The following is a 27,521-nucleotide window of genomic DNA, read 5'->3' as shown; positions in this document are numbered from 1 at the left end:
AACATTAATGAGTTCAATTATTCAATTTCTTGCTTTTTGGAGCTCTAACTCAACTTGGCTGAAATCATCCATAAGTCAGTTTCTCTATAAATTTCCACATCTGGGACACCTGGGTGGCTCAGGGGTTGAGCATCTTACCTTCAGCTCAGGTCATGATCCCGGGATCCTGGGATCAAGTCCCGCATCGGACTCCCTGCGGGGAGCCTGCTTCTCCCTCTGCCTGCGTCTCTGCCTCTCTCTGTGTGTCTCTCATGAATAAAGAAATAAAATCTTAAAGAAAAGAAAGAAAGTACTGGCTGGATTGTTGACCTTGTTCAAAAGAGAATGATGACTGATTTATTGCTTATCACACAGGCTCTAAGTATTTATTGATCTCTTTCTAGTCATTAATTCAATATTTATTGCATCCCTTTTTGAGCCAGGAATATACAACTGAACAAGAGATATGCTGACTTACAGGTGACTGAGATTCATGAGGGCAAAGCATATTATTAACAATCTTTTGTTAACACTGCATCGTGGGAACTTTGGGAATAAGTGCAGTTGCATTAGTCAGAAAATTCTTAACAATTTCATCCCCTATCATTTAGGCATTTGACTCTGACAAAGATATTAAAGTGCATTTCATAGTGAATTATGATAATTGCCCTCTGTAGATGTTCAATTTTAGGAGTTGCCTTGAGCATCCATACATTTCTCTACAATACACAGAATTTATAAAACTCTCAGAAAATATAAGGGCTAATCTAAAATTCAGAATCTCTGTTTTATTTTTGTACTGACAATGCAAATGCTTATCTAAAAAAATCTTATTTTATTCCCTTTTCATAGCCAAGCACAACTTTAACACTTTTGGAATCTTCGTTTCCTTTCCAATTGTCATTCGGATGAATAAATGTAATACAGGGTTTGGAAGTTGTATTTGCTCTGCGTTAATAAAAGCAGTAAAAGCTGTTTTTTTTCCCATCCCTAAATTATGTAGCAATGACTCATAGAGCAGATAAGGGGATATTACAAGATGTCATTTTCACAGCATTTTTCTAAACCCTGCTATGGATAATATAAACATTGGAGTACATTTTTAAAATTTTTAAATGCTCCTTGATGATAGGAGTCATTTTCATTTTTGTTTTTATGGATAGCATTTTCCTTTCCTGAATTAACTGTAATCTGCTTAGCCATTTTGCTCTCTACCAAATGTCCTGAGGAGTTCTAAATACATATGGCATGCTCTTGTGCAGTATTCCAGAAAAAGGACATATTAACATTTCGAAATATTTATGTACAAGAACAGAATTGCTTTATAATTTTGCTGGTAGTGTGACATCATTGTAGGCTTATAAAACTTTGTGGCTTGTGTGTTGTATACCTTCCCTCATATTCTATGCCTTGTCTTATGTCATTACCCCCATTGTGGGCATCACTCAGCTATTGCTTGTTCTTAACATCCTTTTTTCTTAACATTAATTCCACTCTTTTATTTTTTTATGATAACAAACAATTTTATTCCAAAGTGCAATTATAATTCGTTAATAATTTGCCAATTATAAATCAATCTTTTCAGAAAAAAATATTTTTAAAATAAATCCTCTATGAGCCTTGACTGCAGTGTACTGTGTTAAGTCACAGAAGCACTGATTCATAATGACCACATGGTTATATTTTGAGATGATGGGTGGTAACTAGCAAGGAAAGAAGTAAGATGTAATACTTTGTTCAGAATTTTAGTGTTGAAAATATGATTGATGTGTGTATTGTGCTCTCACTTGGAAGTTAACCCCCTTAAGCTTCTGAGATAGGTAGCAGTCTATCTCACCTTCCAGAATGAATATATAAGTTAGGGGTAAGGTATGTTAAATTATAGTGTCTGGTATTTAGGTAAAGAGTAACTAAAAGTAATACTAGTTTAATTTGTCCTTTGTAACCACGTATGTCAAGGATTATGGTTGACTTACAGTGCTTACAGATGCCTATATTTGGTACGGATCTAAATTTGTACTGTCTTCAGCCTGCCTCATTTGCGCATACCTTTCCCCTTTCTGTTCATCTTGAATGAACTTGAATTATACCTTTGAACTGAATTTTAGTTCAATCAATGTTATATTTTTTTTCTTGACATTTCAGTAACTCTTTTAGTTCTTAGATGTATTACACTTAACTACATTGTATTGAACTTGTTTTAGGTAGCTGCCTTCTGAATTCCATGATGACATCCAAAGATGCCAGACTCTATCTTACTTATGCTCTAAGCCCAGTGCCAAACAGTGTCTGCCATATAGCAGATTCTTAATAAGTATTTTTAAACTGTCAGATAGTAAATAGCATTTAAAAAACCTTAGACATCTGCTCAAAAATTAACTTGTATAGCCAAATAAATTAATATCCTATTAACTTAATTCTTAAATTTGTCAGGAAATAACATTTGAATTTCTTGGAATAGTCAACTTCAACTATATTTTAATAGTTACTTAAATGTGGAGGTTGACTTCTTTTTCTATTTAAATGATATTGCAAATGTCAAAATGATAACTTGGAGTCCTGCATCTTCATATCCTAGTGCAGAGTAGATAGTTGTAGAAATTTCCATATTGGTTAAGCCATCAGGTCATAAAAGTACAATTCTCTATTTCCAACCATGATGTAACATTGAATCCTTTTACAGTCATTTCAGAGGACGCTGTTAAAATTCTATCCCAAATCTAAAATTGTTCCTGTGTTTATTGTTGATTATATCAAGTCTTGAACCTTGGAACAGACATTTATTTCTCCTTCCAAATTTGGTTTCACATGACACTGCTATATGCTTTCTTCTATGCTATAGAGCTGCTCTATGCTTTCTTCTTAAGGAAAAAAAACGCATTGAAGCATTTGTCTTGAGGAAAAAAAATATTTCACATATAAAATATATTTTGGAATCATAGAAAGATAAAACTTAGGTCAAAGTTGGAATCTACTACTAGTCTTTGTAATGCTACCTTACATTTATGACTGATAGGAAGAAATATGTATCACATAAAGAATATTTTAGTTAACTTGAAAACATAAAAATAATATTTTATTTTATTATGGCATTAAAATAAAAAATCATAAAATGGTATTGATTAATGGTTGTTTATGTAGCTCTTAGTTTATAAGCAGATGATTTTTAGCAGATCACCCTCCATCTCAAATGCAGCATGTATGTTTTTCTTAATGTGAAGTAAGAAAGCATGAGAATGAAGAATTCTTTGGGGGACAAAAATCATTATGATCAGTTAATCTGATTATATTTTCAAATCAAAGCATCTGCATTAGAAACTCTGAAACATATCGAGAGTAAGATATAAAAAAATTAGAAAAAGATAATAAACCAAACAACAAATAAAAGCCAGTTTATTCATTAATTATTTTAATTAATGGAATAGATGATATGAAACAGGTTATCATGTACTATGTGATAAATGCTATGGTTAAAGTCTAACAAAAAGATCCATAAGATCATCTAGAAGGGACATCCAACCAAGCCTGAGGAGTCTAGGAAAATTTTCTAGAAAATCTTATATCTGAGCTGAGTCTTAAAAATATAGGAGGTATACTGGTAAAGGGAAGGGGAATAAATGCATTTTAAAAAGATGATTAAGATATTAGGACAAATGTGGCAAATCAGGGAATTGATTTGAAGTATAAACTATAAATGGAAGTGAAGAGACATAAAAATGAGGCTGCAAAGGCTCAAATCACCAAGAACACTGTAGGTCACCTTAAGAGCTGATCTTAAAGCAGCAGGGAAGTCCTTCAAAGAGCTTAAGCAGAAGAGCCAGTGTCTGCTTTACATCCCTTTCACTGGAGGAATGGAGACAAAGATGTTTGTAACTTTGAAAGGGGGAGGGGGGGGAGCATGGAGAGAAGGGAGATACTTCCCCCTTTAATGTCTTCTATTTTTCTATAAAATCCTGAAATTATCTCTTGTGAGTGAGAAAGAAGAGTGTGGAGTAGTGTGTTTAAGGAACGAGCTGAAGACTTAAAATATCATCTCTGGGGAAATAAGACAGAGAACAGACCAGGGAAGCTGTAAGAGGTGATTGGTGCACAGTATAAAACTACCTCTTCAGTTTGTCTTGGCGCTGGCTCAACTTTTTCTTCTTGCTTGGAAGTCTGTAGGAAAAGGCCAGTAAGCACTGCCAGCTAAGTCCCTAAAGCATAGAAATCTCGGTCTTAGGTTGATCTGAAATTTAGTTTTACCAGATATAGGAAATAGGAACAAAGGTTAAGGATGTTGGAGAGCAACCAAGATAATGAATTATGGGATCCTGACTAGATAGAGAAGGGAGTGACTATAAGATGGAGCAGATAGACAGGCATTAAAGCTGAGTCATCTAGGGATGTCTGGGTGGCTCAACAGTTGAGTGTCTGCCTTCTGCTCCAGGCATGATCCCGGTCCGAGGATTGAGTCCCACATCGGGCTCCCTCCATGGAGCCTGCTTCTCCCTCTGCCTATGTCTCTGCCTCTCTCTCTGTGTGTCTCTCGTGAATAAATAAATCTTTAAAAAAAATAACGCTGAATAGTCTAGAACATGTGTAAAAGGAGCAAGGGTACAAGAATCTTCAAAGGGTAGAAGAGTATTTTGAAAGTATTGAATATTGGTGTTTAACACTCTAAAAGTGGAAGAATTCTGGAAAAGTTCAAGAGCTTCACCTGAAAAACTATTAGAAGCAATGACATATTTTTGTTTGTTTTTTTTTTTTTTGGCTTTAATATTTGAGTTTATTCTTCGTTTAACTTTTATTTTTTATTTTTTTTGTTTTTTTTTCGTTTAACTTTTAAAATACTACTATAGTTGAATATTAAATCAAAAACATCCAAAAAAAAGAAAAAAAAAACAATAGCAAGTAGTGAGCTATGATTATAGTCCTTCACCCATTCACTACTGCATATAAAATGGCAGCAGGTTATTCACTGGCCCCATTAAGAGGTCTGACACTGAACACCACCCCTAGGATGATGATGATGTTCATCATCCTCTTATGCTTCCCCATTGTAATGGCGCCGTCTTTCCTGATTGGGATCAAAGTCCACCAGTTCCACCTGGTCCAATTCATCAGTCTCTTCTACTTCCTTCCTCTCAGGTAGGAGTTTCTCCAGCAAAGAAAGTTTATCAGGAGAGAGAAAGCCGTTCTCGGGGAAGTTTACCTTAAATATGATGATTAGGTGACCCTTCTCGTATGGTGTACGGTAAATTGGCATGCCTTCGTTTAGCACACACTTGATATCCCCATGCTTGACAGTCTGACCTGGATGAGAGGTGATGACGATGGTTCGGTTGTCAAGAGTAGATATTGGCTTTTGAAAGCCACACAGGGCTTCAACCAGCTGTATATCCATACATTTGAAAAGATCTTCTCGTCGAGTAAAAACATCATGGTCCTTCTGATCTAAAACAATGATAATATCTCTTAGTTCCAGTCCTGGTTCTTGGTCTCCCTTACTGTGAAATGTTATCTTCTGGCCATCTTTCATGCCTTTGTCAATATGCACTTCTAGAATCTTCTCTCGAACTATCTTCCTTCCGTTGTAGCTTTTACATCTATCTTTAGGACTGATCCGTTCCCTATGGCCCTGGCACTCCATGCACACAGATTGAATTTGGTGAACCATTGCAGGTCCTATCTGATGAATTCTTATTTGCATTCCAGTACCTTGGCATTTGGGACAACATTTGACTGCTCCTTTCTTAGCACCTCGGCCTTCACATTTATTGCAAATTGCATTCCTTTGCAGAGCTAGTTTTCTTGTTGCACCATTATATAAATCTTCTAAGGTTACTGAGAGCTGATGTACAACATTTTTACCTCTCCTTCTCTCTCCATCCTTCCTCCTCCAAAAAACATATCAGAGATGTCCATGGAAGAGTCAAAACCACCACCAGCTTCACCTTCTTTAATTGCCTGTTCTCCTTTGTCATATAATTCCCTTTTCTTTGCATCAGAGAGCACTTCATAAGCTTGAGAAATCTGTTTAAACTTCTCTTTTTCATTTGGATTCTTATCAGGGTGGTACCTCAAGGCCAGTTTCCTCTAGCCCTTTTCCAGTTCCTCCTAGGTGACATTGAGTTTGACCCCCAAAACACCATAGTAAGTGGTTTCTTTCACCATTTTCTACAGCCGGTGAGAGGCCCAAGGGCAGTGTGAGGGAGCGGGAAGGAGCACGTTGCTGGGAGCAGCTCAGGCAGCCACGTTGCTGGGAGCACTCGGGCAGCCACTACTTCTCTGCGTCTCACCAAGCATTCTGGAAAGTTCCACAATGGCATATTTTTGTGAGAGTGTAGCGGAAATTAATTTAAACAATCAATGGTTGTAAAGAATCCCATCGTTTTTGCTTTTAGGATTTATTCAACAGGAAATAATTTAGGATGGCACAATTATTAACAACCTAAGATGTTCATTAGAGCCTTGTAAATAATAGCAAATGATTGCAAATAGCTTAGAAGTGCAATAACAGAGGAGGGCTCTAAAAATTATGATAAATCAAAATATTTGTGGAAGGATAAATTGGTAGAACCTTTATGAAAGCTATTTGATCTTGTCCATCAATTTTAAATGCAAATACCATTTGATCAGGAATTCCACTTCTAAAATAATACCCTGCAGATATATTTATAAGCGTTAAAATCAAGAAGACACAAAATACTTTCTTTGTTGCTGCATTGTTTGTAAGATAAAATGCCAATCAGTAAGGAACTGGCTGGGCACATTATGGTACATCCATTAAATGGGTATTATGAAACAATAAAAAAAATGGGAAAACTCTTTACTGAGTTTTCCTCCTCCATGATACATTATTAATTAAAAGAAAAACAAAGTTCAGAACAGAGTGGGTGGTATAATGCCATCTATATAGAAAGTGGGAAAGTTCACACATGTATTTACATATATAAGTTCTTTTTCAGATAAATTTACAAGAAAATAATAGCACTTGTTGCTGGTGAGAAGAGAATTTCGGCGATGAGGGAGACAGCAATGAACAAACTTTCGTAGCCATTTTATCATGTATCTTTTCATTCTTGATGAATTTTGAATCATGAGAATGAAATAAGTCAGACTGAAAAGACAAATACCATATGAGTTCACTCATATGTAGAATCTAAAAAGCAAAACAAGTGAATAAACAAACAGAAAGCAGAATCAGATCTATAAACAGAGCAAGCTGATGGTTGCCAGAGGGCAGGGAAATGGGAGATGGAAAGAATGGGTGAAGGAGAGGGGGAGATGCAGGCTTCCAGCTATGAAATCAGTAAGTCATGGGAATAAAAGGCACAGCACGGGGAATATAGTCAATGAGATTGTAATAAGATTATGTGGTGGCAGGTGGGAGCTACACTTGTGGTGAGCATAGCATGAAGTACAGAGAAGTTGACTCATTATGCTGTACATCTGAAACTAGTGTAACATTGTCAACCATACTTAATTAAAAAATTTAAAATAAAAAAAATGCATTACCATTTGGAAATTTTATTTTTTTTTTTATTTTTTATTTATTTTTTTTTTTTTTACCATTTGGAAATTTTAAAAATCAAAATATTGATGTAACAAATCTAAGTATAAAAATTGTAAACTTTTTTTACTGACTTGGAAACATGTTCAAAATAATGAACTTGAGGCCAAGGGAAAGAGAATTTTATGTGTATATTTAAATACATGCCCACACACACACATATATACATATCTATATACACACACATACATATATACATACATACACATATATGATACTTCTATGTATAAAGCTACATAATGTGTATAGTAAAATGATAAGAAAGTACACTCCAAAATATCAATAGTGGGTATAACAGGTGGTAGGATTGGATTGAGGCAATTTTTATTCTTTTTGTTAACATGCATTTTGAATATATCTCAGTGCATGTGCATTATTTACATATGCTTGAAATGGACCAATGTATCATGAATTCCACTACTAAAGGGGAAAGTATTTTTATTTTATTTTTTGAAAGTATTTTTAAAAAACGCTTTTATATAATCCTCAAAACTCCCATTCTTTGAAACATACAAACTATGTTTTAGAGAATTTGCAATAAAATTTAATAAATATAAATGTGGAGTCTTCTGTAACATCTTTCATTGGAAAAGACCAGTCTTGACAGATGTACCTACTAGGAATTTTTATCTGTTATCATAAATAAAATATATTCACTGATATAAATTAAGAGAATATTATAAGAATGAGTCTTCCTAGAGAAATCTAATGAAGAATAATATACATTGTTAAAAGGCCCACATGATTCACAACTAAAATGAATGGCCATTCTGTTTTACATCTTCAGCATAATTGACAATAAAGAAATAACTTACGTTAAACATTTAGATAAATGAGCATATCCTATAAGTGCAGTGTCTGCAAGATCTTGGTTTCAGAAAGAAGTTAAGAACTTTAGAAAATTGTAAAATAAAATTTGAAATAACATTGTATTTTTTTTACCTGCTAATTTGCAAGCCTATTAAATGTATAGTCATGAAAGAGATCAGAAAGGGAGGTTGTCCATGGCACAAAATAATTATTTTTTAAGTTTATATTTAATGCATCTGTTATAATTTGGATTAAATGCTTTGAAGTATCATTTAATTTAATGTTTTTAGAAACTTTTGTTAACTCCTAAGCACTAATATTATATATGAGCCTTTTATTCTCCCCCTCTTTGGCTCCTCTCTTACTAGCATCTTGCTTTAGGCTGTTGTTAGATTGATGAATCAATATTGATATTGATGTTAACTAAACTCTGTAGTTTACAGTAGCATTCAGTCTTTATGTTGTCTGAATTTTGACCAATGTATGATGACAGGTATCCACCATTACAGGATCATATAAAATATTTTCACTGCCCTAGTAATACATTTGCCCCAAATTACGGTACCATTTTCTGTTCCTGCCAGCAATGAATGCAAGTTCCCACTGCTCCACTTCCTTGCTGGCATTCAGTGCTATCTGTGTTTTGGAGTTTAGCCATTGTGAGAGCTGCGTAGTGGTATCTCACTGTTGTTTTAATTTGCAGTCTCTTGTTGACACATGATGTTGAGTGTCTTTTCACATTCTTATTGGTCATTTGTATATCTGCTTTGGTGAGTGACTACAGAGGTATTTTTTCCATTTTTAATTGGATTCTTTGCTTTCTTATTGTTGAGTTATAAGAGTTCTTTGTACATTTTGGATACCAGTCTTCTCTCAGATATATGTTTTGCAAATATTTTCAGCCATTCTGTGACTCATTCTGTTCTCTCAAGAGAGCCTTTGTCAGAGCAGAAGTTTTAATTTTAATGAAGTCCAGCCTATTTTTTTTTCTTTCATGGGCTATGCTATTAGTTTTGTATCTAGAAAGTCGCCACCAAACCTAGAGTTTCAAGCCATGTTATCTCCCAGTAGTTTTATAGTCTTACATTTTACATCTAGGTTTTGTATCTAGAAAGTCAACTAGGTATTTAACTATGTTGTCTAGGAATTTTATAGTTTTGCATTTTACATTTAGGTCTATAATCCATTTTGAGTTATTTTTTTAAAAAAGTAAGGTGTCTTTAGATTCATCTTTTTGCATGTGGATCCAGTTGTTCCAGCATCATTTGTTGAGAAAGGTTTCATTTAATTTTTTTTAACTTTTCTGACTTTCTAGTCCCACTCACGAATTTCATGGATTCAAGCTCATCTCTATTCTCTACTCCAAGTTTTTTTTCCCCACCATACCACAATTACAAAAAAAAATCCTTCATGGTTTTCTAACAACCTGTCTAATTCCATAACATCCCTGCAGCTCATGAAGTGGTTAGGTGACAACTTCATAAAGCAAGCCATCCTTGTGTTGAATAACTCAAGTCATCATTCATTCATTTACTCAACACATACTGCATACTCACTATTGTCAGATATTTATCCAAGAAGTCTTACTTAGCCTAAAATGATAAGATCTTGGTTCCATGCTCTTGAGCAATATACAAACATCCATTTCTTTTTCTGTATCTTTGGTTTTGATATTGTCTTAGAGTGCCTCTCACTCCTTCTCTCATTTTAACCCTGTCCTGTTCCTTCAAACATCCCTACTACAATATTGATATGCATTTATCAGAGTGCAATTTCAGTTTTTGTTGCTCCTCTCAACATTTTATTTACTGAGAGAGAAATATATTTCTCTAGAAGTCATCCATCTGATATAATGCACAATGGTCTATTTATTTTCTGTGACCTGGACAACAGCCCCTATTAAGTAAGCCTTAAATCACTGGTATGTTTGCTGCCAAAATGGCCTGATGCACCATTATATTAAATTCATTATGAAATTAAAGTTTGCCTGGTGGCCATATTCAATATTGCGTTTTCAGTATGGAAAATTTCAATATGAGATGCCTTGAGGAGGTAATCTAGGGGTGGAGGACTAGTTTTAATTCACTAATTTTAATTGAACATTATTCCAGGGTATCCAAAGAGATAGTGTAGTCTGATAGGAAAAATACTGGATTTGGCATTGGGAAGACCCAGACTTAGAAGGTATCTCATACATATTAGCTGGTTATTTATCTTCTTTAAGTATCAAGTTCCTCCTCTGCAAGATAATGAAGGTAACAATGCTTATCCCCATATCTCTTCAAGTGAGTTTTGAGAAATTAGTGTGGCAACATGAAAATAATTTTTAGGGCAGCCAGGGTAGCTCAGCGATTTAGCACCACCTTCAGCCCAGGGCCTGATCCTGGAGACCCGGGATCAAGTCCCACGTCGGGCTCCCTGCATGGAGCCTGCTTCTCCCTCTGCCTGTGTCTCTGCTTGTGTCTCTGCCTCTCTTTCTCTGTGTCTCTCATGAATAAATAAATAAAATCTTTAAAAAAAAGGAAAATAATTTTTAAGTTAGGTTCACTGGAGAATAATTTACATACAATGAAAGTCACCCTACTGAGTACACAATTCTGTTGGTTTTCACAGGTTCATAGAGTTATGTCCACACCACCACAATCATGGTATATAACAATTCCATCACTTCACATGTTCCCAGTGGCCTCTCTGTCTCCTGCCCCTAGCAATGACTGATCTACTCTGTGTCCCTATAGTTTTGCCTTTTCCAGAATGCTATATAAATAGAATCATACGGATGTGGCTTCCTTCACCTTTCATAATATTCTTCGAATCACATCCATGCTGTTGTATTTATCAGCAGTTTGTTCCTTTTTATTGATATATGAAGAAAATATGTTTTTAATTGCATGGAAATCCAATTAAAGAAGAAATGAAAATAATTTCTTTTACAAAATAGGTTATCATTAAGTTGATTAAATATATACATCTCTTAACGTAGAATATAGACAATAGCATTTTCACAGTCCTCCTAAGCCCTGCACCATGATTTTGGAAATATTTATCTCTTGCTTTCAGATGAACACTGAATTCCCAAGGGCCTAGTTTTCAAAAAATATAACTTTGTAATGTTTGTAGTCATATAGTTTGAGATGAAATTAAAAACAGGAGGTGGTTTTCTTGAAACATGTGGGATTGAAAGGCCAAGGTGTGACTGATCGTGAGGCAGTTTTTTCCTGTTGCCAAAAAAAGCCTTTTTGAGCTGAACAAGAAAGGTATAAAATTAAAGTAATTGCACACTTCAAATTTGAGTCGCAACATGAAACCTTGCTGGCAATTTGATGTTTTACTGACATAGTGGCCTGCCGGCCTGTTGTGAGATACATCAGATGTGAATGCCGCGTCTTTTTCCGATGATTCTCTGAGTGATCTTGTGGAGTGGCTCTTATGATACCCCAGCAGTGCACCAGAAGAATGCCAGCTTGTGTTCCAGGGTCTGCCTCTTTAAATCTGAAAGTTATTTCATGTCCTTTTTTGTTGTTGTTGTTCCTAATTCGCTAGTCATTGTGTATAATTATCTGTTAGAGGGATGATTACACACCAACGAATTACAATCAAACTCGGCTTGTTAGCATAGAAAGCTTTGGTTGTTGATCACAATCATTTAAGCGGGAGCTCACCCTCCCTGAAATGCAGATGTCACGTTAGGCCTCCTCAAATCGAACCCTGTTGATGTATCCGAATGAGCATATTTGGTGTCATGTGTTCACCATTGTCATTTTCCCATAACATTGAGCATTGCCTCTTGACTTTGAGATTCTTTTGTGAAACTGGGATAAATGCGTGGCCGTTGTATCAGACGTGTGTTTTCTCCTAAAAGTTATGTTGATTTTTTTAGTTGTTTTTTATATTTTCTATATAAACACCACACCTGGTGAAAAATTTATTGAATTCACATATTGGAAAATAATTGATATAAACAGAAATATGGATTTTTAAAACAGAGGTTTTTATTTGAAGCTTTTTCAAATAAAACAAGAAATAACAGCAAGGATTAGAAGTTTCTCAGTCTCCCAAATGTCACATTACCATAAATTTGGACATATAGAATTGTCCCACACTCTACAAAAATAAACAAACAGGCATTTTATAGAGCAAACCTTATTTGAAAGATGCAGCATAGACATTGTATATCCTAACTGTGACTTTGGGCAATTTCCTAACCTTTTTAAGTGTCAGTTCTGCATCTATAAAATAGGGATACTAGCCTTCCTCACAGGGATATTGTGAGGATAAAATGAATATTACTGGTTAAGTTCTTGGGACATCTACTTGGCTGTCTTTAAAGAGAATACTCTGGAGTGTTAGGGATATAAAATAAATCTGGTAATTCTGTGGGTATATCGAGTTATAATATTTGGGTAAGATTTATACATAGAAATTGTTGTGTCTATTACATGGAATTGCAGATTTCTCAGTAGAAACATTTCTGTGGCTTTATTCATGATTGGCACTTTAATCTTTGTCCTTTTCTATAACATATTCTAACAGTTTACTCTGGATTGGCTGATTTCTCATCCACTGAGCAGTCATGTACGTGTGACTTGAAAAAAATAGCTTTTCCAATTCATTCCTTCATTTGATCATTCAAATCGTTCACTATTTATTCAATCAGAAGCTCTTGCGTCTTTGGCTGTAACATATCTGTATGTGTAAGGTTAGCTGCCTCTAATTTTCTCCCTTAAGAGAGATAAATATATGAGTTTTTATAACATAAGAGGACAATTGATAGCAGAAGAAAGATGAAAAGTCCCAAGGGAGTTCAGAAAAGTGGATCTATTCTCTCTGAGAGTTTGAGAAAGGCTTTAAACTGAGCCAAAGGAGAGGTAGGATTGTAACAAATGAAGAGAATTCCGGGCAAAGAGAACTAAATAAGAACTACGGAGTCAAGAAAATTGTTTAGTGTTTTGGGACATACTCCGTTTGAATGGAGTACATAAAATATATAAATGAGCTGGGAGAAAGCAGGTTGGAAAGAGATCAAATCATAGAGGGATTCGAATATATAAGGGAAGACTTAATGCGTTATTTAGTGGTCAGTGAGGAGACTTCCGGGAATGTGTGGTCAAATCTGGGGGAAAAAAAAAGTAGATGAGTTCAGATCATGCTGTGGAATCGATCTGGCCACTAGAGTTTGGATGAGAAAGAAAAATACATTTTGACTTATTCATTCTTTCCCCAAATCTCTCCTTTATTCTGACAGCTCCAAAAACATTATTTTATTCAGGAAATTGTTTTATGTGGATTACCTACTAGTTTGGTCGTTTACAAGATTTGTTTTAATGGGATTGTCTGAAACGATGCTGCAAATTCTTCTTGTGGCATACAAAAATCCTTGACCTTGGTGAGTCAAGAGCTTTAGTACTCTTTCAGCCGAAAGTGAAGGAAAACTTAGGAAGCTTTAAATTAATTTCTTGTAGTTCTTACATTCTTGTGTATATCTATGGAGGTGGGGGATGGGAGGAGAGGAGTGTTCAGGTTCCTTTAGAATAATAGATACCTTAATAGTATGACTTAGTTTTACCCCCTCTTCTGCCATTTGAAACTGCCTTATTCAGATTTTTTTAAGAATTAAACTCTCAGGGCACCTGGGTGGCTAAGTCAGTAGAGCATGTGACTGATTCTTAATCTCAGGGTGGTGAGCTCAAGCACCATGTTAGATGGAGAGTTCACTCTAAAAAGAGAGAACAAAAAAAGAGAGAATTAAACTCTCAATATGTAACATAATATTTGTGCTACAAATTATTTTAAATATTTATTTATTTGAGAGAAAGTGAGAGGAAATTAGAGTAGGGAAGGGGCAGAGGGAGAGAGGAAGAATGTCAAGCAGGACCCCCTGCTGAGTGGGGAGCACAGAGCTCTATCACATGACCCATGAGATCACGACCCATGAGATCACAACCTGAGCTGAAACCAAGAATTGGATGCTCAACCCACTGAGACACTGAGGCACCCCATTTTGCTACAAATTTGTAGGAAGACTAATTTTTTTTTAATTCTGGTATAGTTACCATATAGTGTTATATTAGTCTCAGGAGTACACTATAGTAATTCAACACTTCTATATGTTAATCGGTGCTCATCATAAGAAGACTCTAAGTTCTGTACTTACAAATAAAAGAATATCAAAGAAAAGGTTTTGCATTTACTAGCTAATCCAGTTAGGTCAATAACGTTAGAATATGTTTGAATCTGCTGGAAGGGATATCTTAGATCCTAAAAGCTAATAGTAGTAATAATGATAATAATAATAATAATAATAATAAAATAATAGCAACATTTAATAATGTTTAAAATACTTTTATAAAGAGCTAAGTGGAAATTTAAAAGTAATATATTTACTTTAATATATTTACTTTAAATATAAGTAATAGGGGATCCCTGGGTGGCGCAGTGGTTTGGCGCCTGCCTTTGGCCCAGGGCGCGATCCTGGGGACCCGGGATCGAATCCCACATCAGGCTCCCGGTGCATGAAGCCTGTTTCTCCCTCTGCCTGTGTCTCTGCCTCTCTCTCTCTCTCTCTCTCTGTGTGTGTGACTATCATAAATAAATAAATAAAAATTTAAAAAAAATAAAAAAATAAAAAAATAAATATAAGTAATATATTTAAATGTTTATTGTGAAATTTTCAAATGCAAATCATATTTAATTATTACCTTTACTAACAGATTTTTTAACTTTTTAAATTCTTGACTGTTTCTTTTTTTAAAATTTTATTTATTTATTCATGAGAGACACAGAGAGAGAGAGGCAGAGACATAGGCAAAGGGAGAAGCAGGCTCCTCACAGGGAGCCCGATGTGGGACTCTATCCTGAAACTCCAGGATCACGCCTTGAGCCAAAGGCAGATGTTCAAGCGCTGAGCCACCCAGGTGTCCCAAATCTTGGGTGTTTCAAAGAATGAAATCATCCACTATATTTATTTATTCTGCTTTTTCTTTCAGAGGAATCAAGTTTATGTGATAAAGTATTTTATTTTATTTTTTTGTGATAAAGTATTTTAAACATGATATCCAGCGACCTGTGAATTTAATTTTTGTGTGTGTGTTCATTTTGTGCACATTTCTTTTAACAATGTCCTTTGAGTTTTCATTAACTACTAGAAATAATTTCTTAAAGCTTCTATTTATTTATTCATAAGAGACAGAGAGAGGCAGAGACACAGGCAGAGGGAGAAGCAGGCTCCTCGCAAGGAGCCCGATGTGGGACTCGATCCTGAATCCCAGGATCACACCCTGAGCCAAAGGCAGATGCTCAACCGCTGAGCCACCCAGGTGTCCCTAGGAATCATTTTAAATTGAGAAAAATCTTAACATTTCAAGTTAAGATGAAATCAATGCCATTTCAAGAAATGAAATATTTATATATTTATAGTCTCTAAATCATAATTATTTATCCTGCATATTATGCAAATAAATTCCTTTTATATTAACTGATTAGGTTGTTGATATTAATATTATAAATAACATTGTCACTCTTAAGCTATTATAATAAGATTAATTTTGAAAAATCTCTGCTTAAAAAAGTAAAGTAGAATTTATTTATTAATGAAATTCTTGTTCCTATTAAAGTGACTTCTAATTCAGGGAGTTATTGTTTCTGATTGCATTAAGAATCTCTTTCTCATGAGATTCTCTTTATTATGAGGTATGGGATAAAATAAAAGATGGGTTGATTTGCTGTTTTAATAATTTGATTGTGTCACATTGATTTATTGTGTCACATCTAATGCACACAATATTGCATTAGTTTCAGATGTTTACCAATTTCATCACCACAGGCACCATCTTTACTACAAAACTTAAAATGGGAAAGAAATAGAGGGTGAGTGGTAAACTCAACTACTGACTGAAGATTATTTCAATGTAGAAAGGTTAAATCACGTGGGAACAAAATTTTAACAGAAGACTTTCCACCTCAGTAGTTTCAAGCTTGTGCTCATTAAAGGTGTTACTGTATTTGCCCAAAATATTAGAAGTCCTTAGAATTGTTTGAGTAAAAATAATAATAATAATAATAATCTTTTAGAAAAAAATAAATTTTTAATTATTTTCCTCACTAAGAATGAGTATTAATTGATTATAATCTGTTGTCATAACCAGGAAATTGGATGAATACATATTTATGAGCAAGTCAGATGGTGCTCAGTACATTTTCTAGCTCTGTAAAGCATTGTATGTGTGGAGTAAGTTTCTTTAGTGGAATTTCAAATTCTGTGTGTTACTACCCATAAAATATATTTGCAATTGCGTTATATAATAATCCCTCAGGCTTTATCTTGATTTTTTTTTTATTTCTTGAGTTTTAAAGGTAACAAGTCCAGTCTTGTGGCACGTAAAGAAACATCTCAGAGAAGAGCCTGGGTGGCTCAGTCAATTAGGCATCGGACTCCTGATTTCTGCTCAGGTCATGGTCTCAGGGTCCTGAGATGGAGGCCCACTCTTGAGCTCTGCACTCAGCAGGGAGTCTGCTTGAGATTTTCTCTCTTTTTCTCCCTTTGTCCCTCCCTGGCTTTGCCCTCCTGCTTGTTCTCTCTCTCTCTCTCTCTCTCTCTCTCTCTCTCTCTCTCTCTCTCCCTCTCCCTCTCCCTCTCCCTCTCCCTCTCCCTTTTTCTCAAATAAATAAATCTTAGAAAAGAAAAGATGAAAGGAAAGAAAAGAAAATCTCTATAAGGGTGCTTCCTGAAAGTACGTTTGCTGAGGAAACTTTGGTTTTTAGAAGTATCTTTATTTATTTAAACTAAGTATTGTGTAGTGAATGTGATACACACTGTACTCTGCTATATTTCCTTGAAGGGAGTAAATAGAAAACCCACTGATGTAAAGGTAACTGCTTTTTAAAAATATTTTAAAATGTATAAAACAAGTTTAGACAGAAAAGTGTCTAATATTAAATTTCCTTTTTTAAGATTTTATTTATTTATTCATAATAGATACTCAGGGAAGGAAAGACATAGGCAGAGGGAAAAGCAAGCTCTCTGTGGGGAGCCTGATATGGGACTCAATCCCGGCACTCTAGGATCATGCCCTGAACAGAAGGCAGATGCTCAACCACTGAGCCACCTAGGTGCCCCTAATATAACATTTCTGAGGGCAAATAGCTCTGGCTTAGTAAAGGGCTAGAAAGAGAAAAATATGCATAGACATATACAAAAGAAACTCAATTTCTTTTCTTCAATGAGGATTGTGATTTATGATTGTTTCTTTTATGAGGATTGTGAATTATGACAAACTGTTAGCTGGTAAATTAGACAATTAGCATGAAAATAAATTTCTGGTAAAGAACATGTTTTCTGTACTTTGTGGCTAAAAGTATAATTGGAGGTATGGTCTTGGATCTTTTTAAAAACTTAACTGCATTTGCTGGCGTCTCATTTCTTTGGAGTGGATCGAGTCAGTTGCATTAATGAATAAACACTTTCAAGAAAGCATATTAGGTTGGCATTTCTAGGTTGGATGCATGATATATAAAAGTACTAACTCTCTGGTCAAAGGAATTACAATACAGAGGGTTTTCAATTTGGCACCGAGGTTACTAAATAATACATGTTGATATATAAATCACTTTAAGAGGTCAGAAGTATTATACTAATAACAGACATTTGTTCAACAAATCTTTGAGTTATTATTGCCATGTGTCAGGGGTGAAATGGTGGATAAAAATAGATACCGTCTCTGACTTCCTACATCTTATAGTCTGAGATCAGGGGTAGTGGAGACATACAAGCATATGGAACAGTGCATATGGAAAATTGCCAGTAAAGGGAGGTACATGGAAGTAAAGGAGCCTGTGGTGGAGGATTTTGACCTGAATGGAGTGGTCAGAAGCTATGCTGATTAAAATGTGAAATGAATGTCATTCTATTTCATATGTCCAATTGATTAGGTACATTGCAAAAAAGTTAGCATTGAAAAAGTACATAATACTTTTATCAACCTGCCAAATAGTCAAAATGCTTTTCAAGCTTCCACTTCTGTGCACGATGCCATAACTCTTTTGTGGAAAATCTTGCTGTTTTTTTTTTTCTGAAAAGATCAAAATCAAGAAAGTTGAAGTATTCTATTCTTTACGTTTTTAAAAATCTCCTCAAATTTCCATTCCTTCAGCTTTTTTATCATTCTCCCCTTGAGGTTAACAGAGAGGTTTACTTGATAATAATCTCTAAAGATTTTGAGCCAATGTCTTATTTCTCCTGATACCTGGAGGTTCTTGTCTCACATTTACTATCTTTTCCAAACCATATCTATCAATAACAGTGTCTTTATTCCCCTACTGCCGCATTTCACTCTAGTTATAAAGATATCCATGGAACCAGAGTGAACACGTTTGCTGTGCTCTCCCAGGCTTCTGATGTGTTACTGATTTGGGGAAAATGTTGGAGCTATGCAGTGAGGTAGCAACTGCAGAAAGGAGTACAATTTTAGAAAGAAGTTTTAGTTCAGATTTGAACATTTTCAGTTTGAAAAGATCCAGTAGGCAACTGCCATAACTACACCTGGACTTCAGGTGTAAAGGCATCTGTAGCAAAACAAATTCTGCAGCATTAGATTCTTACGTAGTAATTAAAGCATGGTTTTGGAAGGTGAGGTGACTGAGAGAGATAATGCAGAATAAAAGGAGCACAAGAAGTCCTCTGTGTTCCTTACAAGGGGTAAAACATTGTGATTAAAGGTTTGGGATCATACTATGCCACTTTCTTTGCTTTTGTCTGGTTCTCTTATCCCTTTGTAACGTACAAACTATACTCATGCTTTATTTTCTTGATGAAAAGCCCCAATTCTTTTTGTTCTTATTGCCTACATGATGGCCATATTTGTCATTTTAACTAACTCACACATGGCCTTCTATTCCTTTACATCGTTCATGTAGCTTAGTTTTTTTTTTTTTTAGACCACATTTTAAGTGTTGGAAGACCATGTATCTCCTTTAGCATCTACCCCTGTGTCTTTCTCACCATAAGCACTTTTTTCTTTATGTCTAAATTTAATAATGGGGATCTCTAGTTTCCTGGCATAATCACTTTATGCAATGACAAAAATACTAAACAGTTTTTGAAAGTTGAATTTCAGTGAAAGAATTGGATTACAGCTTCACAGAAAGTGATTTTACATTTCATCTTGATTCTCAGAGCAAAGACCGTATTTCTTTCCAGTATAAGAATATCAGAATTGAAACTCCTTTTTTTCACAGATGAGGAATAATTCTGATTAATTTTTTATCGTTTCCAGCTAAAATGTTTGTTAAACTTTTAACAAATTTCACAGATAAAACATTTCTTTTTTTCCCCCTATTTTGAGACTCCCTTCTCAATTTTTCAAGCACAAAGTCTTGGTGAACAATTGTCGGTTAAAGCCTTTGTCATACAGAATGTATATTAATGTTGTTGATTATAAATTTGATATAAAACCCAAGAGTTTTGTATATGTGGATATGTGTGTCACTTCCTTAACAAAATCTACCTCTGTGTACACTCGGAACTAAGACTGTAGATGCATCTTTATTAGAGTGGTAAAAAGATTGTCCCCAATAGTGAAAATTTATTGCCAAATGGAGGAAAGGCAATGATGAATAAATTAAAAATACAAAGCAGTATAACATGTGCTCTGACAGAGAGGGAAGCAAGTGAGTGACATAGGAGAACAGAAAAGGAAATCTAATTGCATGTCTAAATGAAAATAAGTATAATATCCACTTTTCTATGATAATCACTTTCTGCACAAGCAAGAATGCTAAGAAGTCTTATCAATAGTGTCTACATGTCAGAATCATCTCTATTTTTGCTTTAAAAGTTGCAAATGCTAGGCCTTACCCTTAAGACAAATCAGAATTCTTGGGTATATAAACTGTTCCTCTGTAATTTTGAAAAACTCTAGATCTACTTTAATGAGTTCTCTAATTAAAGTGATCACATACCTGTTTGTTCAGGACAGTCTTGGGACTCTCTCATGCTCTCTCGCTCTCTCTCTCTCTGGCTCATTTTCTGCCCTGGGGCTCTCTCCTTCAGGTATTCTCTGCAGGCTGTTACCAAGGCCTCCCTTTGTCCCTTCAGATACTTCACGTAGGGCTCTGCACATCTCTCATAGATTCCATCTTAATCTTACACCCTTTGCAAATAATCCCTTATTAAACTCTCCCAAACTACCCCCAATTATGTATACCATCCTTTTTTCAAATATCTGGACTGTACATTATCATTCTATACCAGTTACATGATGACTGGATGCTTAAAATGAGTATCCTGTTTTGAACACAAACATCAATCCCTCATGCTTCCTCCATTAGACACTGTAATCAGAGACAAGATAGCATAAACATTTATATATTAAAAGCAAAGTATGGGCCAATCATTTTATTAACCACAATACAGGTACAAGTTTATTTTCCCAGAATGACTGGAAGCTGTGCTTAGGATTCATAGAGCCTGACATTCAAAAAATAAGGATTAGTTTCACTTTGGGAAATAATAAATGTAGATGTTTTCAAATCATCTTATTTAACAGCTTTAAGATGGTCAGTCAGTTGACAGTTTTTGGTGTCTTTGTTCTGGAAACTAGTATATTGTTGGTTTAATTAGTTATTCCTATATGATAAGTATATTGTTGGTATAATTAGTTATTCCTGTATGAGAGAAGATATGTAGCGCAGCATGAAGTCCACTTACTCTTTGTAGAATATTTGGTTACTGCTTGTACTGTTGCCCCCACCTCCCAAGTCTGATTTCTAGACATTAAAAACAAGGTTATTATAATCCTCAAGTATTCTCTGAATAACAATCTAGCTGTTTTCCATTTGAGCCAGTCTTTTCAGAATAGGTTATTGAATTTGCCACGGGTTTGAAAATATTAAGCACTTCAGATCATCAGGGCATCATTTAATGTCCAGCAGTTGTTATAGACAAAATTTGATTGAAGTTGGAACTTGCATCCTGAGATTTGGAATTCAAAGCTGATTTGAAAAATGAATACTCATGCATGATAACATTATGAACTAATCTTATTGAAAAGAGAGAAAGACAAGGTGAGTACAAGAGTGTGCACATACTGGGAACCATTTTTTTTTCCAAAGGAATTGATATCAATTAATTCATAGATATTTCCTGAGCACCTATAATACATCCTGCTTGCAATATTAACAGTGTTTTCTAATTTAATTGTCTAGCACATATGAACTAATAGATCAGTGGTGCCTAACTCTTGACCACTTGCATTTATTATTGTCAAATAAATAGGCTTTGATTATTAATTATATTTAAAGCTATATAAGCAATAACATTATTCTTAACTGTCCAAGAGATACCCATCTCATATATAGTTCAAATTTGGAACATTATGAATAGCTGAAAAAGATAAAAGAGAAAGATGCACTTTATATATATGTATGTAGCTTATGACTATGACTCATTGTCATTATCAAAAGGAAATTAAAATGGGTTAATGATCTTGAGTTTGACTGTACATTTGTGCTTATAATGATCTTGTCTCAGTGAGGGAAAAAATGCTTTAAGATCTATCTTCAGGATTCTCTTAGGAAGACAACTGTCTTTGTTTAGGAATGCACCTTAACGATTGCCTTTGGCTTTGTAATTAAGGACTTGTGTGCACATCCTAAATTGGATGGAGGAAGAAAAACAACTTAAAAGTTTGTAGGAGAAATTACTCTGTAAAAAAATATACAGGGAATTTTAGAGGATGTAGGCAAATAAGTTAAGAGGGTATGGGGTAAAAAAAAAAGAGGGTATGGGGAGAAGAAAGTCAAGAAAAATAGTGATAGGCTGGGGGTTCAACACAGAAAGAGAGTGTTGGAGTTCTTACTGGTCTTAAAAGAGAAGCCATTTTCTGGAGACCCTACTAGAAGGCAGAAGGATCAGTAATAGAAATGACTTTTATATCCTTACAGATTGCTGAATCTGAGCAATAAAACACAACCAGGAAAGTGTGCCCAAGGTAGATTTAATAATCTTGGTTGTAATTAGTTTCCTCTGCAACTGATGGATGGCCTTATAAAGCGAGGAGGTAGTAAAATAAAAGTGGTCAGGGAAAAAGGTTTAAAGTAAGTTGAATATTTCCATATTCCCTTAATGTTTTTTACATTAGTGTAATGTTTTTGTTTTTAGAGAGAGTGAGTGGGGGTGGGGAGCAGGAGAGAGAGAGAGAGAGAGAGAGAATCTCAAACATGCTCCATACCCAGTGCAGAGTCGAACTTGGACATCAGTCTCACAACCTTGAGATCACGACCTGTGCCGAAATCAAGAGTCAGATGCTTAACTGACTGAGCCACCCAGGCACCCCCATATTAGTATAATGTTTAATGTCATCTGGGTTTACAGATCTCTGAGCATATTTGCTACAGAATATGCACCAGCTATTACAAAGAGCAGCAATATGGAGTTCATTGTGCCAACAGCAAGCGCTGTAGTCTTGGCCAGAGCAAGGACAATTAGAACCTGAGATTATTTGTGCCATAAACATTCCATCACCTCTGAAAGTTTCTTCTTACCCTCCCTATTCATTACACTTCTCTCCAAACTCATTATATACATTAAATATGTACATATTTTGTATCAATTATACTTCAGTAGAGTGGTTTTAAAAAAGAAGGAAAGATGCTGTTGTAAATTGTGTTTTTCTAAATCTCATTTTTCAATTGTTAATTAGATTACATAGAATTACACTGGTTTTTGTATGTTGACCTGCATCCTATAACACTACAAAATTGAAGTATTAGTTTTCTAGATTTTTTTGTAACATTCATAAGGATATTTTCCATAAACAATGATGTTGTCTCTGATTAATGACCATTTATTTTACTTTTTGCTTTCCAATCTTTATGCCTCTTTTTTTTCCCCTTAGAGTATTGCACTGGCTAGAAATTCCAGTGTTGAAATAGACGTGATAATATAAGACTTATTTATTTGGAGGGTTTCTTTTCTCGTAAGGGAATGAGGATTGATATTTCACAACTATTAAACTGTAGGTTTTTCTTAGGTTCCCTTTATTAGATTCAGGATGTTCTCTTCTATTCCCACTCTTAATTTTATCATAAAGATATTTTCATCAAAGCTCACAGAAGTCCAAATTATAATAAGCCAAATGTGGAAACAATCCAACTATATGTCTACAAAAGAATGGATGGAAAGTGAATGGATAAAAATAGTGAATATTCATACTACAAAATCTTCAGCAATAAAAAAAGAAAGGCGGGGTGCATGGATGGTTCAGTCAGTTCAGTGTCTGACTTGATTTCAGCTCAGGTCATGATCCTGGGTCTGAGATCTCAGGATCTGAGGGTCCATGTTGGACATGGAGCCTGCTTAAAATTCTCTCTCTCTCCTTCTGCCCCACCCCCACCACTTTTATGTACTCTTTCCTAAAGAAAAAAAAAAGGAGGAAAGAAAGAAAGGAAATACTGGTACATGTACCAGCATGGATACATTTAATAGACTTTATGCAGGGATCCCTGGGTGGCGCAGTGGTTTAGCGCCTGCCTTTGGCCCAGGGCGCGATCCTGGAGACCCGGGATCGAATCCCACGTTGGGCTGCCGGTGCATGGAGCCCGCTTCTCCCTCTGCCTGTGTCTCTGCCTCTCTCTCTCTCTCTCTCTGTGACTATCATAAATAAATAAAAATTGAAAAATAAATAAATAAATGTTTAATAGACTTTATGCAAAGCATAAGAATCTAGACAGCAAAGAGTTCATATTACATTCCATTTGTATGATGACCTAGAAATAATTCAAGAAATCTGAAGATAAAAAGATTGTCTGAAGAGATAACAAGTGTTGGTGAGGCTGTGGGAAAAAAAAAAACTCTCTGAACTGTTGATGGGAACATAAATTGGTATAAGGCCTATTGAGAACATGGAAGTTCCTCAATATTTAAAAAATATAAATGCTGTATGATCCAGTACTACTACTAGTAGTAGTAGTAGTAGCCAAGCTACTAAAGCACCCTAAATATGCATTCACTGATGAATAGACAAAAAAGAAGTGATACATGTGCATGCATATTCCCTATATGGAGTAAACAAATATTTAATGTTGACTAAAGTATAGACCTAATAAAGATAAGAAGGACCAGAGTCTAGTCTTATTTCTTAAGATCTTGCCATTTGCAGCAACATGAATGGACCTAGAAGATATGCTAAGTGAAATAAGTCAGAAGAAGACAGATATCATATAATTTCATTTATATGTGGAATCTAAAACAAAGCAAATTAATAAACAGAAAGCAGAATCAGACCTATAAATCCATAGAACAAAATGATGACTGCCAGAGGGAAGGGGATTGAGAGATGGGCAAAACAGATGAAGGGAAGCTACAGGAGATACAATCTTTCAGTTTTGAAATCAGTAGATCATGGGAATAAAAGGCACAGTATAGAGAATATAATAAATGAGACTGTAAAAGTATGGTGGTGACAGTATTTATGATAGTTATAATTCTGGTGAGCAAAGCATAACATATAGAGAAGTTAAATGACTGTGTTGTAAACCTGAAAGTAATATCACATGCATGTCAGCTATATTCAACTTAAAAAAAAAATGTATACACTGAAAAAAAAAAAAAGGGTCAGTGGAATTTGAGACTTGACAAGAAAATAAATAAATGAACTGGGTTTTTTGTTTTTCTTTAAATAAACTAAATAAAAAATTAAAGTCAGTGACCTCCATAAATGAATATAGATACATACCTGAGCATAATTTGGTTAATCTAGATTTCCAGTGATCTTGAAGTTAGGTTATTAATACATTTGCAAATTTTCAGGTTCCATTAAAAATATGCTTAATTTAATTTAAAGACAAATTTTAAGAACCTGAATTTGGCACTATGTTAGTTAAATTTATTAATACTTGAATTTGAAACTAATATATATATATATATATATATATATATATACACACACACACACACAATTAGATATCCTTAGATAATTTCTAGTTTACTAATTAAAAAAATTCATAGTAAATACCTGAGCATTAGTGACTCTAGGACTTAAAATCTATGCCTAAATATATATTATTAACAAAATGAGTGCATTAAATAAAATTGTTGCTTGGATGTAAAGAGTCAGTGATCTACTCTGATTTAAAGAGGCAGTGGTCTACTCAACGACTGCTTTGTTACTCCCTAAATGGAGTAAGCAAACATTTAATATTGGCTAAAGTATAGACCCTAACAAAGGTAAGAAGGACCAGGATCTAGTCTTACTTGTTTTTTAAGATACACTTCATGGAAGAATCTTATACTTCACCATTGAGAATCCATATATTGGTCACAATCCAGTCTCTTGGAAGTTTCCATTGTTAAAAGGCAAAAGAATATTGTAGGGTGTTAGAAATGCCCTGCATCTTACTTGAACACTGTTGTATACATGTATGCAATTGTCAACCCTCAAAATATTGAATATTTATGTCCTAATTTTAATGTAGGTTAATAAGACCTAATTTAAAGAAAAAAAAACCTGAAATTTTAAAAACAGAACTATGTTCTAATATTGCTCTAGAAACTTATATCCAAAACTTTTTAGGGGAAATTTGTAAAGTCACTCATTAGTGGATTTTCTTTAGTTCATATATGCTTATGCTTTTACTTTAGTACTTAAGCCCTGAAATTAACAAAATCACAAAGTTAAAAAACAATAGATGAATTGAATCACTGAGAACAAAAGAATAACAACATCTTTACTATTCCATAGTAGATGACATTTTTGAAAAAAAAAATCCTGTGTAGCAAAATTATTTCTATCTTCAGTCCTATGGTCTGTGAAAAGCGCTTTGCTGGTGTGGTTATAATGACTATTGAGCACAACCAGTGTTACTCTGTGACTTTGTTGTATGCTCATTTATTATCAAAGAAGAGATTTGTTTTTTACTAGTAAATGATTGAACTTTTTTATCTGTACTCTTCAGCACCAAGTAGCCGCTCTTAAGTTCCATTCAAGTTTAGCAACCTTAAAAATCTCCATCAGCCTGTAATTGCTATACTCAAAGAGCTGAATACGTCATGAAAAGAGACCCACAGAACATAGACATTGTACAACAAAGAGCTGTGCATGTCAAGGAATATACTTTCAATAGTGTTTCACAGCACTTGCTTTTATTTTTAAAATTGCTGTAGAGAACTCTTGTGTCTGTTTCATCTTCATTTTTGTAAATATAAAATGATCTCCACTAAAGCACTCATGATGAAAAGAATTGCATTATAACTAAATAATTTGGTGTGCCATGGCATTTGTTTAATAGCATTTGCACTTTTATCAGAAATAATGACACCCTTGTAAGTCACTGATTCACTATTTATAAATAAAAGTCCTAAGCAGATTTTTCCCAGTGAACATAGCCCTTTAGATTTTGTGCTTAGATTGATATGATATTTAATATATTATTTTTTGTATTGTGTCTAAGCCTTCTTATGTAAAATGATGGTAGTTTTGTAATTCTTTACTGTACAGTATAGTTTTAAAAGATCTTGAGAAAACATAAACCAGAGAATTGAAATAAAATCAATATGAAATTTAGTATCCATAGAGATTGAGCATTTAAAATAAGGATAAAGTTATTTGTTCCAATTCCCAATTGCAGATTTCAGTGTGACCTCTAAATGTGATTTTATTTACCTTTAATTTATACCCTTCATGACATGGTATGTTGCTATGTTAATACTCTAAAAGGGTAGACCTTAAAATTTTTGCTCTGCGGATTAGAGATCAGATTTTGAAACACTGGCATTGGTATATCACTTTTTCCTTTCATCTTCTTCTTGGGATGTAGAGTATTAGTTGCCACTGCAGTGTAGATAGACCCTATGAAGTCACTCAAGACCTCGGAGTGCTTGTGATCAGTCAGGCCATGATGCTATAACTGATTGATGACTTTCTTAGGATGCAAATTTTCTGAACACTTTGATGTCCCCTTAATAGTCCTCTGCTCTCTATTTAATAATAACACAAAATTTTTAAAAAGCGATTGCAAATCGCTTAAATAATGTTCCTTTGTCCTTAAGCTTAATTCTGCTCGTATGTAACCACACAAGGACATCATCAACTCGAGAGTGGGGAATGTAATAATTGATGAAAAAGGATGAGATGATTAATTGGGAGGGCAGTTATCACCTACGAAGAACCGAAGGATAGAAGCTATT

The 27,521-nt window shown here is 34.6% G+C and overlaps 1 protein-coding gene and 1 pseudogene across 6 annotated transcripts in view; one reads left to right on the top strand and one right to left on the bottom strand.

The window, feature by feature from the left end:
* The window catches only part of RALYL (RALY RNA binding protein like), a 709,315-nt gene that overhangs the window by 263,577 nt on the left and 418,217 nt on the right, over positions 1 to 27,521 (top strand). The gene's annotated exons all lie outside the window — the stretch shown is intronic.
* On the bottom strand, positions 4,946 to 6,132 carry LOC121498644 (annotated as a pseudogene).

The sequence above is a fragment of the Vulpes lagopus genome, chromosome 9, assembly GCF_018345385.1.
Source record: "Vulpes lagopus strain Blue_001 chromosome 9, ASM1834538v1, whole genome shotgun sequence".
In the NCBI taxonomy this organism is placed as follows: domain Eukaryota; kingdom Metazoa; phylum Chordata; class Mammalia; order Carnivora; family Canidae; genus Vulpes; species Vulpes lagopus.
Note: the sequence above shows the minus strand (reverse complement) of the source record. Positions and strands in the feature narration are given on the sequence as shown.